This window comes from Peromyscus maniculatus, chromosome 1 (genome assembly GCF_049852395.1).
Source record: "Peromyscus maniculatus bairdii isolate BWxNUB_F1_BW_parent chromosome 1, HU_Pman_BW_mat_3.1, whole genome shotgun sequence".
Taxonomy (NCBI): Eukaryota; Metazoa; Chordata; class Mammalia; order Rodentia; family Cricetidae; genus Peromyscus; species Peromyscus maniculatus.
This window is the reverse complement of record NC_134852.1, coordinates 102,581,290-102,600,419: the sequence shown is the minus strand read 5'-3', so window position 1 is coordinate 102,600,419 and position 19,130 is coordinate 102,581,290. Positions and strand designations below refer to the sequence as shown.

General features: G+C 38.1%; 1 protein-coding gene across 16 annotated transcripts in view; it reads right to left on the bottom strand.

The window, feature by feature from the left end:
* Positions 1–19,130, bottom strand: part of Dlg2 (discs large MAGUK scaffold protein 2) — a 1,859,766-nt gene that overhangs the window by 788,810 nt on the left and 1,051,826 nt on the right. The gene's annotated exons all lie outside the window — the stretch shown is intronic.

Here is a 19,130-nt window from a genome sequence, read left to right as displayed (position 1 = left end):
CCATGCTCTGCTTTCTGAATGCCACATGCTGTTTTACACTGTCCAGCTTTACAAATGGGCTTGGTTCTCTGGTTTTGTGTTTCATATATTTTTTACATTTCTTTAGTTGGAAAAGGTGTATTCAGTCTTTAACACCCAAATCTAAAGTGTCATCATTGAAAGAAGCTCTCAAAAAAGATGTATCCCAGACAAAGGAATTCCCCCTTTTTTTTTCAAGTCACCCAGAGCACATTTCCCACATTCCACTGCAGAATTTGGCATTATTACCTCCTGCTGTCTTGGTACATAATTCTCTAAAGATACCGTGAGTAGCACAGATGAATAATTGTAGTCTGATTAATTTTGTGCCTTCTTAGTGCTTGAACATATATCTGCTACATGGCATCTGATGTGTTTGCTGAGAGAATGAATGAATCACTGCAGTAATTATCAGGATGTTTCTGATCACTTAAAAAAATAGCATATACAGCCGGGCGGTGGTGGTGCATGCCTTTAATCACAGCACTTGGGAGGCAGACGCAGGTGGATCCCTGTGAGTTCAAGGCCAGCCTGGGCTACAGAGTGAGTTCTAGGAAAGGCACCAAGATACACAGAGAAACCCTGTCTCGAAAAAACAAACAAACAAAAAACCAGCATATACCCAACAGGTGGTGACAGTGTTCCATGACTTCCTGGTGTGATACACTGCCAATTTACAGTAAATATCTTTATTTAGTTTTTATACTTTATTCTATCATATATAAACATCTGTTCAGTAAAATGGTTAAAATCAGGAATCTTCTGGTGTATATTTTCTGATATCAGTGAATTGAATATTGAATGTTTGTCACAAGATTTTATCCCACTGAATATCAACCTCCAAGGCTGCCTTTGGAAGAGTTGATGAAGTGTAATTCTATTAAGAAGTTAAATACCCATTATGAAAGTTATAGAGGCCATATCCTTACTATGCAAAACTAGTCTTTCTGTACCCTAGTTTCTCTTTTATAAAATAAATTTGTCTTTCCATCAGGTTCCTCATCTTCATTACAGATTATCATACATGCATTATAACTAGAATATGTCTTCCCCTGGTGGTTGGGAACATTAGCTCAGAATGTTTCTTTGGGTGTGACCTAGTTAATTAAGTCTTGTACAGTGGCTTGCCTGTGACCGTTTTCATAAATTCTATTTCATGTAAACCTGCCAATTTGCCTTTTAAATAAGTTTTTGTACTTTGTTCTGTCTTCATTTTCTCCACATAATAAGATATTGATATAATAGAAAGCCAGGGAGAAAAATAGCACTATTAATCAATGTTTGCACACAGCACTAATATTGTGTTTGTTTAAACTCCCATCAATCAATCTTTAGTTTGGAAGCTAAGTTTCCTTCTATGGAATTTTAACTCTTCTCTCTCTCTCTCTCTCCCTCTCCCTCTCTCTCTCTCCTTTGTTGTCTTAAAATACAGCTAAACATTTGAATAATGTTTTATTTCCATACTCACCTTTTGTTGAGTAAAAGAGCTTTTAATTAATTACAAACCAAATTCTATGGATGGGAGATAGACAAAATCTTGTTTTGAGACTGTCTCTCTGCATAGCTCTAGCTGTCCTAGAACTCATTATGTAGGCCAGGCTGGCCTTAAATTCATAGAGAGATCTATCTGGCTCTGCCTCCCAAGTGCTGGAACTGAAGATGTGCACCACCACCTAGACTGAATGGATAAAATCTTAGGAACACATTTTTGAAAAATTATTATTGAAGCATGGAAACCACATTGTCTTTAAAGAATAATCAGAGAACTGAAAAAATATCTTATGTCATGAAAGCAAAGAATGGAAGTTAAAAATGCATAAATTCTACTCTTAATGTTATCAAATTAAGTATTACCTCTGTTTGCTTATATTCTAGAATAGCCCATGACAAACAAACTTTTCATGAACTCAGAAAATACTAATCAAGACTAGAACTCTTGATGGTTTTACTTATATTCTTTTTCCTTTTTTTTCAAAAGATTAAGAGACAATTTATTTGGAGCCAAATATGAGTGACTATGGCCCCAAATCATGGATTCAGTTTGCTCCATGGAAGTGGTTACATAAGCTTTTATTAATAACAGAGCAAAACAGACTCATAAATAAGGCATTTACCAGTGGACAACTTAAAACCGAACATGCTGTCTGATGACACTCAGCTTTTGGACTAAGAATTCATTCCAAAGGTTTTACCTGATAGTCACAATGATGTTGGGCCAGACACAGAGGTGGGCATCTCACAACCACCTATAACTCCAGTTCTAGGGGATATGACACTCTCTTCTGGCTTCCATAGACACTCACAAGCAAATACAGATATACAGACACATATACATAAAATAAAAATAAAATGATTCTTAAAAGAATTTAATTTCCAACACTTTTCTATAAACTGAAGTTCCTCAAAAAAGGTTCCACTTCTGTAGAAGATTCTCCAAAATTGATTGATTAAAACTTTGTTATTATAGTCTTGTAGACCCAGAGTCACATTATCTTGGCCTATCTTTGGTACCCTTAATAACCATTCTTTCTCCTTTTTAAGAACAACTTGAAACTTTCCATTATAAAACTCCAGAAGCAAAAACAAAAAAGTATAATTCACTTCAACAACATAGGCAAGTGGAGCACGAACCAGATATCATCATCAGTGCTATTTAGAAAGTAATGCCCACAGAATCAACTCACCTAGGCTCATAGGAGTTCACAGAGACTGAACTGACAACCAGGGAGCCTGTACGGTATTGACCTAGGCCCCCTACATATGTGTGACAGGAGTTCCTCAAGAAGACCAAGCTACACAACTAACAGGGGGAGCAGGGGCTGTCTGTGACTCTTGTGCTGGCTTTTGGGACCCTTATCCTCATGTTGGGTTGCCTTGTCTAGCATTCAACTTTTGGTTGGTGTCCATGGGAGGCCTCTTTGTTACTGAACAGAGCAGAGGATGGGAGGATGGGGGCGGGGAGAAAAGAGGGAGGAGGCACTGGGTAGACAGGAAGAAGGGGAAGCAGCTGTAGGGTTGTAAACAAACAAATAAACAAGTAAATAATGTAGAAAAATGAAAGTAATAAACTAGTTGTCTGCTCTCTTCTGTATGAAATGAAAATCAGTATCACTTAATAACATGAATATCTAAGGAAAATATTTCAGAATATTTCCATTTAAAAAATGCAAAGAATAGAATTAGAAGATCACTCAGTGGACAAACTCTTGGAAAAAACAATCTCAAAAAAAGCAACAAGCACTCAGTGATGGAATGCAAAACTGTTAAGTGATAAGATATTAAGGGGGAAATTTAGGGTAGCAAAATCTAGACTAAAAGTTATACTCAGTATTATAAAACTTATGATTATCAACTGTATGTACCTTTTGACAATGAAATATGAACATTGTGCACCAAATATGAAGCACCCAAGTCAACGATTAAAAAATCATTTTTCTAGTTAATAGGAAGTATAGAAAATTTATGAATATTCTGTACACTATCAGAAGCCATTAATGTACGACAGTTGATGCAGTTTTCAATGAGTCATTGAAATCACTAAATTTAGAAAGGACCATTCTTGATTAAGAGAAATCAAAAGAAAGCACAACAATAAATGTGAAAATTGTCTGGGCCCAAGTTTGAAGATGCCAACTCCAAAATGACATTTTAGAAACCATAAAATACATTTTAATATAGGCTAGAACTAGATGATATTAAAATATATGGATAAATTTCTAGATGATTATAGAGAAAATATCTTCATTATCAGAGATATGTACATCAGTGTCATAAGGAGGCCACAGGTATTACACTTACAGCTTTAAAGTAGTGTAGCAAAATATTAAAAGCAAGGGAAAGATGCAGAACATTTGGGAATTGTTAAATCTATAGAATTAGCACAGGTAAATTAATTATCTTATACATTATTGTATCTACTTCTATGTATTGCTAAAGTCCAAAACCTCATATGTTAAATGCATTTGCAATATAGAACATAACACAAAATATATACATTTTTTAAGTAGAAGTAGTCTGAAGAGAAACTATAGGAAGTTATCAGAGGTTAAAGAGGCCTTGTGAAAAGAAACCCAAGGACAGAACTCAGAAGCTTCACTTGGAACTCTGGGCATTGTCAATCTCCTACACAGTTGCTTCCTATAATCTCACAGAACAGGGTCCTTTATTTGCTTCATACAAGCTGAGGAGTTGGAACAACCATGATAGTAGAAAGTTGGGCATCTACACCCTCATATCCCCTAGTAAAAGGGCCAAGGAAAACACCTGTTCCACAGCTGTACAATGAATGTGTGTGCCCACCCCCAAAGTTTTATACAAGTGACTTAACCCCCAGTGCTGCTGTCATTGAAAATAGGTCCCTAAGGAAGTATTTAGAAAAAAAGTGAGGTCCTGGCCCAAGATGGGGCTGTGATGCAGTTATTAGTGTCTTCATAATACCAGGTATCCAGAGAGTCTCCCCCCAGCCTTCCCTTCTCAAGGGAACTCTTTTCCTCTTTTCTTTTCTCCTTCCCCCTTGTTTCTCTTTTTTTCCACACAGTTTCCTCCCTTTCTTATCTCCCTCTCTCTACTTCTCCCTCATGCTCTGCTCTCCTCATTCCTAATTCCCACTTCAACCCTGCACTTATTTTGGGAGGGCCAGCTGAGGACATGTTGATAAGTGTCCACACATGAGTCAGAAAGAACATCCTCATTAGAACTGGTTTCTCATTTTCTCTCTGACCTTGGACTTCCTATTCTCCAAAACCATGTGAACATTATTTGTCTTTGTGAAGCCTTAATGTCTCTGGTCCTCTGCTATTAGCTGTCCAAGCACACTGATAAACCACAAATCAAAAATGGGAAAGGTTTTTACCAAAGGTTTTTAGCTTTAACATAAATGACAGAAGTGGTGGGGGTAGGGGTCTTCCCAGAAAAACCGAAATCACTTCTTTCTACAGATTTGTTTAGAAGACTGGCACTCAAATTTACTTTTTATTTTGTTCAAAACAGCAGTGACATCAGAGTATGGTTTCATATTGTTTCTAGGTATTTATAAAAAGCAAACAATTATTTTTTTCCATAGAAAATTAGCTTTCAACCCATATTTGGGAAGCAAATATGGGTTGAAGAAAAATTAAAATTCAGCCATAAAAATTTCAGGAAAATCAGTTGTTATGCTTCAAAGTCAGTACCGAGAGCAACAGACTGAAACATAAAACACTTCAAAGTTTAGGCTAAGTAAGAGACAATAACATGTTTAAGCTATGATGAAAGAACTAAAAGGGAAAAGCCAAAAACATGAAGTAAAAACTGAAGACTAAACAGTCAGAGTAGATCCAAGCAAAGGGCTAAATACAACTTCTAGAAACTGCTCTTTCTGAGGACATAGATTTGGGTCCCAGAACCCACAGGGTAGCTCACAAGCCCCATAACTCCAGTTCCAGGTTATCTAGGGCTCCTGGATTCATGGCTCACACATAAAGTCATATACACATATAAACAATAAATGAATCTTGTAAAATGAATATATGACAGAGTAGATCTAGCTGAATAGAATACTGGGGAATAGAAAATGCCTTGGAAATTTACCCTGCAGGACAGTATTTTTTTAAGAAGGGAAATTGTACATAGACACGTAGAAAAGTAGGAAATAGAGCAAAATGGTACAGCACAGAGAATTCCTATGAGAAGCTGAAAAGACAGAACAGTTAGAGAAGTCACAGATGAGTTAGCAAGGGGGCATTGCTTGGCGTTCATGCTTCACTTCTCTTGTTGGGACATTTCATACAGAAAAGATCTGGAAAGCCTACTCAAAACGTCTGGACAGAGTATACCTGTCCCTAGAGTTCCAGTAAAACAGAATACGGTCTTTTTCTCCTGCTCTTAGAATCCCATAGTTGCTAGTAGTTCTTTGTGTAGAGTGAGGCTTTATGTTCCTTGCCCTATCCACTTCAGCAGGTCTTTTGTTATGGTCCTTTCTCAGCTCAGGTTTCATCAGTTAGGTTGGTGAAACTTGATGGATGTAATTTTATAATAATATCAATAAATAAATAAATTTTAGAAAAGAGAATAAGGAGAGTCATAGTTTTCCAATAAAGGTTTGTTGTAAGTTTTCAGAACTAAAATAAACAATCCATAGATTTCAGCAAAATACTAAGACTTCATGAGATTTTATTATAAAGCAAACTAGACTCACTGGTGTAAAGGTACAGAAAATAGTATTTGCAAAGGACGCCTTAAAATCAACCAGATAGAAAAGAAAAGACTACGTATAAAGTAGCACAATATAATTAGGAGAAACAATGAGAATGGAATTATATCTTAAAAGTGAGCAAAATAAATAAATAAAACCACTAAATTTTTTTATCTTGCCAAAAATCTCTTCAGAATAAAGTAATACTTCGTTTGGACAAACAATGTAGAGAGTTTTAAGATCAATGGTCCTTATTAAGATTTAAACTTTCATGCTGAAGGGAGCCTGAAAGTAACTGATATGAGAAGAGAGGGTCAAGTTGTGAGCAGTATACAGGACAGACTTCATCCAATTATCTGGTCAACATGAACATGACATTTATCAACCAGAGACTGCACACGTTCTTCCAATACTTAGAAAATACACCCTGTGCGAGGCTATTGGTCAAAGTCCTCAACATTTCTGAATTAGTATGTAATGTAGGCAGTATTGTTGGCCTGAATATACATAGAAATTAATTACAATATAAAACCTCAAGAACATATCTGGAATCCTATACAACACATTTTCAACATCTCAGGAGTGGAAGAAGAAAGTGAAACAGTAATAATAACAGTATCCATTAAAATATACTGAGATATTACTAAAGGAGACAGAAGGAGAAACCTTAGAGCTTTGTTCAGATTAATAAAGGAGAAATCTGAAAATCAATAACCAAATACCCAAATTGAGAATTTGGGGGAGGGGCAGACAACAAATTAAAATTAAGGAGAAGACAGAAACAAAAACCAGAACTACTTACATAAGGGAAAATAAATGATGGAAGTAATTAACAAAAACTAACATTGCTTTTCATGACAAAATCAGCAAAATTCTACCAAGATCTCTCAAGTAAAAGAAAGCAACCAAAAATAAACATCACTATTTAATTCTTGAAGACAACTCATATTCTATTTAATTGGTATTTTCCTGGACACACATTTGTGATTAATTATCATTAGTTAATTGTGATGTAGGGTACTTAATTTACACTGACAAACACAATATCTTCAATATTACTTCAAGCTGTACAATGAGTCACTGTTGGACAATGTACAAATAAACAATATTAGGAATATAAAGGAAAATAAACCATAAGGATAAGACAAGGTTTAAGAGGGTATTTAGTATTTTATCTGGGTAATAATGGCACACACCTTTAATTCCAGCACTGGGTAGGCAGAGACAGGCAGATCTCTGTGAGTTTGAGGCCAGCCTGGTCTACAAAGCAAGTTCCAGAAAATCCAGGGCTACACAAAGAAATCCTATCTTGAATACACACAAAAAAATTGTATTTTTAAAATGTTTTCTCCAGTAAACTTGAAAAGTTAAAAGAAATAGTTAAATTCCTTGAAAATTGTAACTTACTGTCTTAGGTAGGGTTACTTTGCTGTGATGAAACATCATGACCAAAAGCAAATTGGGGAAGAAAGGGTTAATTTGGCTTACACTTCCACATTATAGTTCCTCATTAAAGGAAGTCAGGGCAGGAACTCAAACAGGGCAGGAACCTGGAGGAAGGAGCTGATGCAGAGGCCATGGATGGATGCTCCTTATTGGCTTGCTTTCCATGGCTTTTTCAGCCTGTTTTCTTATAGAAACAGGACCAGCAACCCAGGGATATAATCATTCACAGTGGGCTGCCCCCCATCAATAGCTAATTAAAAAATGTCCCACAGGCTTGATCCTGTGAAGGCATTTTCTCAGTTGAGATTCCTTCCTTTCAGATGACTCTGGCTTGTGTTGAATTGATATAAAACCCAGCTGCCATACTTATAAAATTTGTCTGAAGAAGAAATAAGCTTGGAAGAATTTCAAAACTATGATATATAATATAAAATAATTTTAAAAAATTTCTTGCAAATAGATGGTTTTCTATTTAAGTTTCATCCTCCTAGAAGCAGAAAATGGCACTGTAGAGATAACTCAGCAGTTAAGAGCATTGGCTGCTCTTGAAGAGGACCTTGGTTCAATTCCCAGCACTCACATAGCACCTCAAAACTGTTCATAACTTTAGTTACAGGAGGTTTGACACCCTATTTTGGCTTCTACAGGCGTGAGGCACACACATACATGCAGGTAGAATATCTATACCCAAAAAATTAACACTTTTTTTAACTAGAAAATTTCGATTTTCAGAATCCTTCTTGAAAAGAATTTTAAAAAAGTGACATACTATTGAGATGAGACTAACATAATAAACATAAAAGACTAGGCAATTTCACTGTACTCAAAACTACAAAATAACATATCAGAATCTCACCATGTGAATCTAGCTACAGAAAGATAACTTCATTTTCTTATATAAATTTATCCTGTCCAGGTTAATTTTATCCTAGAAATGTAAATCAAATTTAGCATTAAAAGATTTGTTAATATGGGTGACTCCATTAATGTAAAGATAAATTTATACTGCAGGACAATTTATCCATGATAAAATATGTAAAACATCAAACAGAGAGTCAGCTGGCAGAAACTCAGTAAGCCCCGATGTCCCCCTCCCTTCTAAGATGCTAATGAAACAGTAAATCATCCAGCACCCCACCCTCACTCCCCACCCCGATTATAAACAGCCATCTCTGATGTGCCTAATCAGGAAGATACTTCATTGGAAGCTTCTGGAAAGCTTACAGGCTAAAAGCAGCAGAAATGAACCAGGTCGCAGCTGCCTGCATGATTAGCTCCAGCAGAAGCCAGATTGCCTACCTGGCCTCCTTACAAGTCGGAAGCATCTGGCAGGAGGGGCAGGCTTCAGCTTCTGGCATCCCTTTAACTCTGGAGCATGAGGGCATGTGCCTTAACTTATGGTCATATCAGAATTACCCGATTTGGGAGAGAGGAGATCCCCAGAGGAAAATGAAGTTCAATTAGGAAGAGAAAAATAAAGGCCAGAGAGACACAGTGCAGGAACTATCCATTTTGATGGCTAGAAGCACTGTTGCCATGGCACAGAATAGCCTTCTACAAGTCAGCCTTCCTGGGAGAAATCAGTTTACTCCCTAATCAAGTGTTTGGTCGTTACATGACTGTCTGCAGTAGCACCGGTTCTCTATCTTCAGGCTACTCCTTTCTCCAGTTCTCTATCGTCAAGCTATTTCTTTCTCAGTGTTCAGACACATGTATGTAAACCACTAGGCTGTCCCCATCAGGTGGCACATTATAGGACATGGCCACAGTCCCTGCTAACAGGAGCACTTCTACTACAGACCTTCAGTCTGTTTTCAGCACACATGCCTTATTAATTTGTGATAACATAGTTCTCCATGATAGCAGTAGCATTTTAAAATCAGACTGAAGCAGAAAGTAATTAAGAGGCTTCTGCTGAATGAGACACAAAGTGAGAACGTTTAGAAGCTTTTGGCTCTGGTCTAACTCACTCACAGTAGGAGTTATGCTGTTATTGCAGGACATGCAATCTGCTATAGCAGAGAACACTCACTGTATAGAGGCTCTGCCTCACCATAGCCACTTAGCCTTCAAGTCCACTCTGGCTTTATATCACTAATGGAAAAAAAAACAAACTTGGTTGTGTTTAGTTTGGTTTGAAATTGCACCATTCAAAATGAAAATCCTTTTTACATATCCGAAGTCTACTGGTTTTAAGGCAGGTACAATACCCACGATGTCTGCCACACTACCACATGATTGATACCATAGACTGTGACTGTGTCTTCTAAACATCACTTATAACCAGATGCTGCTCCACCCCTGACACCAAGTTGCCATTATGCTGGGAGCACATGCAGCATTTCATCATTTCCCTTCCTCTTCTCTTAGCTTCCTTGTATCTGCCTGCCATCCTGCTGTGCAGAGAACAGCAGCCATGCCTAGGAACTCTGAGCACAGTTCCTTCCACCTGGTTTTCATCTACCTTCCCCCTTCTCTTGTGGATTCACACACACACACATACAAAAAGCCTTTTGATGCACCGGCACAATCTTTCTTGATTCTACATTTCAGCAAAACTCTTTCTTTCAGCTTAATTAATTTTCCTATTATGATATCTTATCACAATATCACTCCCCTGGGAAGCCTTCCACAACTTTCCAGAAAGAGTTTCTCCATCTCTGACAGACTCAAGCTAGGAAAAGCTCCAGTGCCTCCTGGCTTTTGCATCTTTATACAATATCCTTCCTCCCTTGGGTTGAAGTGGAACCAGTAGGGATGGAAATAATCATGGAAAACATTGATAGGATGTTGCTTTTTATAATTAGTCACACTAAATGATAAAGATGATGACATGTCATTCCTATAACCACATGAGATTATATAAGAATCTGCCTCAAACCCCCTGGAAATCCAGCCAGATGTATTGGTGCAGGCTGTTAATCCCAGCACCAGGAGAGCAGAGGCAGGTGGATGTCTTCAAGTTCAAGGGCAGCATGGTCTCCATAGCAAATTTCAAGACAGCCAAGGCCACCTAATGAGATCCTTTCTCACAAATAAGTAAGTAAGCAAATACATAAACAAATAAAAGTACTTAAGAATCTTTTGTTGTTTAGATGGGTCCTCACTATATAGCCCTGGCTGACCTGGAACACGCTAAGCTGGCCTCTAACTTAGAGATCTGCCTGCCTTTTCCCTCTGTATCTTAAGTACTGGAGTTAAAAGAGTATACCACCACACCCTGATATGAGAAAGATTCTTCTCTTGGCCTTGAAGAAGCAGTCATGTTATAAATAGTAGGACTAAGTGACAGGGACTGTAGGTAGTATAGTACTCCAGCCAATAAGAACCTGGCACCTTTGGTAATAGAAACATGCACACATATGAATGTACACATGGAGACATAGACACACACAGACACAGACACAGACAGACAGACAGACACACACACACAAATATGCTCTCAACCCTTGGAGGCTGGGGGTGAATCCTTGCATTGAGCTTTACTTTCAATTCTAATAATCTATGAGACTGATTGAATCCTTGGGAAACAGTATGGTAAAATTGAATAAAACTTTTATTTACAGAGTGTTATCTATTTGGTGATTATATAGTGAATGTGGGAACTTCAAATTTAAGAGAAATTTTCATAATTTCTGGTTTATATGGGGAAAAATAGCTGCAATTGCAATGTTTGAACTGGCAACCTTTTAAACAACAAGTTGTGGCATATAAACAAATTAAACCGTAGTTGTCTACAGTCTAGAACTAAGTTCTGCAGGACAGGGAGTAGGAAGGACTCACATACTGAACTTGTGGTCTTTGTGATCCCTCTAAAAATTAGAAGATATTTCATGACAGGCTAAAGAATTATAACCAATGGCATGCTGGCTATGTATTTTCAAGGGTATTAGAAAGCTAAGTCATGTGCATCATTTATTGTAGCCCTGGCAATTATACTTCTTTAAATAAGGTGAACATATATAATGTAACCCATGCAGTCCCAATGAACTGGGCCTGGGTGTTGCTTTTTCTACTGTATGAATTGCATTGACTCTAACAGCCACCAGGTGGCAGATTATTTGTATAGCGATTCTGACTCAGATGGCTTCAAACACCAATTCGAGATACATTCAAAAGCAGTTTTAGTTGAGGCAGGTCCAAGCCCCAACCCCTGCCTCAAGGCTGTTCAAGGCGTCCCACCATAGGTAATGGGCTCCAAAAAGCCAGTTGATGCACCAGGGATAGATCGCATTCCCACTGCCAGGGGGCCCCTTAAACAGCCCAAGCTACTTTCGGGTTCTCCCATCTGTTTCCATGTGCCAGGTGCGAAGGTTAGATAGGAAAAGTGAAATGTATATTTGGAAGCTCTTGGAAAGGTAGACGACAGGATATAACAGCACTGATATTTAAAGAACAACTATTCAAAGATGTAACTCTCAAAGTGCCTCCAAGCTCAAAATTATCACAGTGTAGCCTAATCATGGCTTCCTCTACACATGTGTCACACACATCCTATCACATGTAAACTGTGGACAAATCACAGATACCTGGCTCTTACTTGGATCCCCAAGTCACAGAAGGTATCCAAAGCTTATGCCATCTCTTTATGTGATCCAAAACTAAAAGATGTATACTGCTGACTTGATTCTCATATGTGGCCACAGATCACAGCCCAAAAGGAGTATTATTTCAATGACATGACAAAGGACAAGGTCTCTGTTCTCATTCATTAAACTCAAACTTTAGAGATATATGTGACTGTATGTATGTATGCAAGTAGTGATGTGTGTGTGTGTATTTGCGCACACGCATGCACACGTGTGTTGGTTGCATAGGTATATACCAGTGCTCATGCCTGTGTGAACACAAATCGAGAAATCAAGGTCATAAGAGGATGCTGGGTGTCTTACTCTATCACTTTCTGCCTTATCCCTTTGAGACAAGGTCAGTCACTGAGCCTGATCACTGTTGGTGATCAGGAAGTCCCAGAGACCAGCTTCTTGTTTGGAACTCGGCCACAGCACTGAAGTGACAGGCACATGTGGCCACATCTGACCTTCCCATGTGAGTGATAAGCTAGGAACTCAGACTCTCAGGTTTGTGCAGTAAATATCCTTCCCCCCGGAGCCATTTCTACAGCACTCCCTCCAGAGATTGTAGTACTTGACTCACTTTCATTACACGAATGCCTACCCTCCAAAATCAGCATTCTACAGGACTCATTCAAAGTGTCTTTTTTTTTTAATAGCATCCGAATATCCACACATTTCTTTTGATATATGCTAGAGTACTATGCTGGCATCATCACTAAACAGTGATTGGAAAGTAATGTCATCTTTGGAAAATTAGTAAGCCATAAATCTAAGCATCAGGACCCTGTTGTTATTCCTGGACCCAGAAGAGGGCTTGGTGCATAGCAAATGTCCAAAAGACACTGATCAAACAAGACAAGAGGGACATGGCTTGTGTGTTTCAGGTCAAGGTCAGCATGTAGTTTCTCAATACATTTTACTGAATCAAAAAGATAAAGACCTATATACCCCATTCTTTTGTGGTTCCTATTTAAAAAGCCTATGTAGGAGCTCAGTAAGTTAGGACATATTTGTTATTAATCAACTCTGGTTTAATCTGAGTAGCCCTCAAAAAAGTTATGTGTGGCAGAGACAAAATGCGGTAAGTGAAAGAAAGCCTGTTTCCATCATTGTAGCACAATGCCTTAGTCAATCTAAGAGCTCCTTCACATTTGTTTCTCTTCTTCTGAAGCAATATGTAGCTAGAGTTTTCCTGCCTGGCCCACAGTCAGGACAAATCTTGTCACCGGCCAGTCCCACAGCTGCTCAGACCCAACCAAGTAAACATAGAGACTTACATTGCTTCAAACTGTATGGCCAAGGCAGGCTTCTTACTAACTGTTCTTATAGCCTAAATTAATCCATTTCTACAAATCTATACCTTGCCACGTGGCTCGTGGCTTACTGGCATCTTTTCATGCTGCTTGTCAGGGTGGCAGCTGGCAGCGACTCCTTCTGCCTTCCTGTTCTTTTATTTCTCCTCTCTGTTAGTCCCGCCTATACTTCCTGCCTAACCACGGACCAATCAGTGTTTTATTTATTGACCAATCAGAGCAACTTGACATACAGACCATCCCACAGCACAGCCAAGTGCAGACCATCTCAGACACCTGCACTCAGGCCCGTGGTCCTAATCATCCTTTATGCAGACCTGCTGGGTAAAGCCACGAGGAACCCAAGAACGGGCTCCCACAGGACATACAGAACATCCCACAGCAGCAATAGTTGAAGATAACTTTTATTTTTATTCCCGCACACATTATCTGGACCACTTGGAATCTTCTGGCATAGCCTTTTCTTCTCTAATTCCCGATTCTCCTCAGGGAATTGCCTCCATTTCTTTCCTAGGTGACTGATGAACCCATATATTGAATACAGGTCCAAGTTTTGATTTAGCAATTTTAGAATCTATTTACTTCCTTGTGTGTATGACAAGTACTGAAACCATCCACTTTTAAATCTCACAACTGTGATATTTCTACCATTTGAATCCTTCTCTCCATAATGCATGCAACTATAATTACTCAGAAATCTCCTTGTGTCATCAGCTTTCAATGGGCTTCCTCAATTCCATTCAGTTTAATTATTAAAATTAGCCACCAGTCTTCCTCCAATAGCCTCATCTGACAACAAAACTTATAATTCTATATGTTCTAGATTGTTGATATTTAAATTTTTTCATGCAACAATAACAATCTTTTATTTTGTTGCAAGTTATACACAAAGTGAAAACCAATAAATGGGCTTCACATTGTTTTTATCCTGTTGAGATTGTTCAGTCACAGCCAGGCAATATATTAAAATTTTGTATTTTTTTTCCTCTGCCAATCTAACACTATGAGTTTTAAGTCATTCAGAAAAGAATGTTCCTCATATTAAGATCACATGGATTTATTCCCCACATGAGATACACATTTTAAAGTTTATGAAAAAATTCACATCTGTACTGTCATTATAGTTTGCTTTCCACAGAACAGAGCCTGTCCAAGGCCATTTACAGCTTCTAACTTTGTCTTTTTCTTACTCTACTTGATTTTAGCACCATATGCTCAGCTGTAATCTCTTCATTTCTCTACTTATTTTGTCAAACCACCGTCCCTCTATGTTTTATCCTCACTTACATAAAGTGGTTGCTCTCCGAGCCACTTCCACTGATGTTATTTCAAGGACCTTCCGTCACAACTTCCCTGATTCTCCGAGTTTCCTACATCTGTGGATCCCTCTTTCTGGGTTACTCCTTTACTGAGTCTCATGAAATTTAAGCTGTTCTCATATTTTATTTGCACTTTAGCTATTTGTAGAGTTCTAAGTTAAGAAACATATCCCTTGTGATTGTGACAGCATTGTGCTCTCTTCCTCTACACAGTGCGCTTGTTAGTCCAACTCTCCTTTCTACAATAAAATACCCCAAGCAAGATTATTTTGACCTTTAGCTCAGTACGTTTTAATCCACATTGGTTGGCCCATCACTTCTGGCTCAGTGCTGTATATTATGGTGCAAACACAAGTTAAAGGAAGTTCATTAACTTCATGAATGAAAATGGATATTAGACACAAAAAGAGGAAGGGACTGGCATCTCAATATCCCCATTCAGGGACATATTCCAAGGCATGGAAAAACCTCACATGACTTCAATCTCTGAAACTTCCACTACTTCTCAATAGCATCATAGGTCTTTAGGGGATATTTATCCAAACATAACAATAAAACATATTAAATATTTGATGAATTAATAGTTTAGAAACTCCCTTCGTCTTTTAGATTAATTTTTGTGTCTGACATGTAATCAACCTGTAATAGTTACATCTCTGAAACTCTTGTCCTTGAAACCCATTCAAGCCTTGTTACTATAAATGCTGTGGATTGTGAGAAGTACATCCTGACTGCATCCACACACTGAGACTCTGCAAACACCAGGGCATACCTGTCTGGTTACTATTTCACTTTTACCTGGAAACTCTGGGTTGGGAATAATGAATGAACCTTTCACAAGTGAATTTAGGTTACCCTTAACACCCAAAAGAACAATTACTCTGTCCAAATTGATTATATGTTTTGAATTTACAAGTTCTTTAAACTGTTCAATCTGTTCTGTCTTAAGACAAATATAGACAAGGTCCAGATGGTGCTTCATTGCAGGGGGAGAGACCAAGGTGGACTGAGCAGGAGCACAAAGTTTTAAACTGCAATTCATCTGAAGGACAATAAGTGATATGGGATATGAAGCAATCAATCTAAAATACAAACTGCAAAAATTATAAAATGTTAGCTATTAAAGTAAATGTTGCCACTAAGGAAAATATGACTACAGGGAGATTGTTAGATAGAGATCCCTGACTACTTTATATAACTGATAAAACTTGGCTTATTTCCTTTGCATTAAAATAGACGCCAAGCTATTACATGTTAACAAAAGTAAATTAGTAGTGACACTGTTAGTCCTACTGTGCACCAGACATTGCACTTGAGCTCTTTATATACCATCTGTCTTAGAGTCTCATAATGTATTTGTACTTTATAAAGTTGTCTTTGCTTTATAAATATTGACAAATGTTATGTTGCAAGTTACAACTAGAATAAGTAAGACTTAGGACCCAGACTGTCTCTTGTAAATTCTGCTGTTTCAGTATTTACTACATTACCTATAACTCTGTATTAGTTCATATGAACACCCATAGGCTCCCTAACATACATTTAATGCCATGCTTTGTTGACTTCCATAGGAGGCCTTACCCTTTCTGAGGAGTGGATGTGAGGGAGAGGTAGAAAGGAGATGAGGCGGGGTGCGGGGGTAAAGGAGGGACAGGAAGAGAGAAGGGAGGGAAATCTGTGATTGGTATGCAAAATAAATTAAAAATAAATTTAAAAAATCATTGACAGCAAGTCAATCTTGAAACTGCCCCAATGAAAACTTCAAGACCTGAGAAATTATCTTTTTGGTTTGATTTTCTTGTCACCATAACCCTGACCAATCTTAGAAGAATGTACTTTCTATCTCCATAAATTAGGAGAAACATCTCAGTAACAACGCAGAGTAGTGTATAAAATGTGCAATGCAATTTATAATTATAAACCTTCTTTGTGTTTTAAATTTTCATTCTGAAAGACTGAACTTGTATGTACAGCGATTCCTATTTTTAAATTGTATAAATATTTTAAATCATACATACATTGTCTCTCTCTTGTTACACTAGTTATTTATACCCCACATATAAAAGTTTTATGATGCACATCTAGTTCAGTTGGTAGAGTTGTTGGTTAGCATGCTCAAAATTCTGAGTTTCATCTACAACACAGCAAAAAGGCTCATACATCCATGTTTATTGCTGCTATATTAATAACAATAAGGAAATTAAAAACACCTAGATGTCCACCAGCAGATGGATGAATAATAGATGTGGTATATATAAAAAAATAGACTATTACTTGGCTCTAAAGAAAGAAATGAAATCAAGAAAATGCGCTGGGCAGTGGTGGCCTGTGTCTTTAATCCCAGCACTTGGGAGGCAGAGCCAGATGGATCTCTGTGAGTTTGAGGCCAGTCTGGTCTACAAAATGAGATCTAGGACAGGCACCAAAACTCTGCCTCCCGAGTGCTGGGATTGAAGGCATGCACCACCACCACCCGGCCTTCTCTTCTTTTGTTGTGTATAGTGGATCCAGCTAAAAAAATTAATTGATATTGAGAGTGAAAAACCCTAAGAAATACTCCATGATTCAGAATGGTCATTCTCACTGTTAGAAGTTCACTGAAATGCATAAATCATGGGGCTGGGCAAGTGGTTGGTAGAATGGCTACATTAATCTAGCTGTGTGGGATTTTATTTGTGAGTTTATTACATTAATGTGAAACAAAGGAAATATGTAGCCACCTAATTTTTCTATTGGTACTCATTCCAATGTAATTATTGAAAAATAAGGGCATCTAAGATAGGTGTTCAAAAGTTGGTCTTCTGACAGACGTAGATAGTACAAAAAATATATATATGACTGTTCCCCAAAAGTATTCAGTGTAAATATACCATGTCAGGTCAGATACCCTAATTAAACTTGTATGTAAGATAATGGTTTCACATCTACAATATCTACAATGTCTCTCTGATTTTTCTGTACTTCCAGTGTCCTTTGCATTCCTTATTTTTTCTTTTTCTTTTCTTTCTTTTTGAGATAGAGTTTCTCTGAGTAGACTTGGCTGTCCTGGAACTCACTAAGTAAACCAGGCTGGCCTAGAACTCACAGAGTTCTCTGTCTCCTGAGTGCTGGGATTAAAGGCATGAAACACCATGGCCCACTCGGCTGTATTCCTTATTTTAACTTTACTTCAAAGACAAGGGCATACCAGGCCTGACAGCAAACCAGGTGACATTTGGTTCTTTTTATTTTGCTCCTCTGCACACTAGTGAAGTCTCAGCACACAGACAGCACTGGCTGACACAGATGGCTGAGGCCTTGCTAGTGTCACATATCAAACTGCTTGGTGCATGCTCCTGGACCAACGTTAGGCCAATAATCTTCAGGGAGGAGGCACTCTCTTCTCTTCCAGGGAAAGTGTCTCGTTTGCTTCTTGGAGTTTAATGCCCCCCTCCCTTCCAGTTACTCTTCACTGCTATCCTCACAATGTGGTGTCCACTTTCATCTCAGTCCTTAACTCCCATTCAATTAATTGCACTTTTTGCTTTGCATTCCTTTAGCATTTTGACCTTTCAGCTAAGTCTGAAGTATAGATTTACGATTTCCACACTTGCTTAATAAAGCTGGTGCTTTTAGACATCTCCATTCAATCCTATTTCTGAGACTTAGAATTTAGCTAATCAGAGCTCCTCATTCAACCAGAAATAGATATAACTCAGGAAAAAAACAAAGCTCATTTTCACACTCTGCTTGCTTAGTGATCCACTCCAATATACTTTCCTGTTTCACTCCTGTCTAATGCTGCATCATGAGTGCAATCATGAGAAGCAGCCTTGCTGGTAAACAAATATTCCGTTCATCCTATAGAGGCATGGAACCACGACAGTGATGGGCCTGGGTAGGAAGTAGCATACCTATAATTTTGATGGGTATGTCATCAATAACCAAGAAACTACACATCCTCTCAGGCATACTAAAATGAGTCCTTAAAACTTGCAAATCCTGGCCGGGCGGTGGTGGTGCACGCCTTTAATCCCAGCACTGGGAGGCAGAGCCAGGTGGATCTCCTTGAGTTCAAGGCCAGCCTGGGCTACCAAGTGAGTTCCAGGAAAGGCGCAAAGCCACACAGAGAGACCCTGTCTCGACTTTCAAATCCTAAAGCACCAACCATACAAGAAAACACATTTTTTATATCTTATAGTAATTTCAAATTTACTTATAGTGGGATAATAAAAGCAAAATCAGTAACAAAACACTTTCCACTCTTTTTGATTTCTCTATTTTGGTGTGTTTGAGTAATATGAAGACA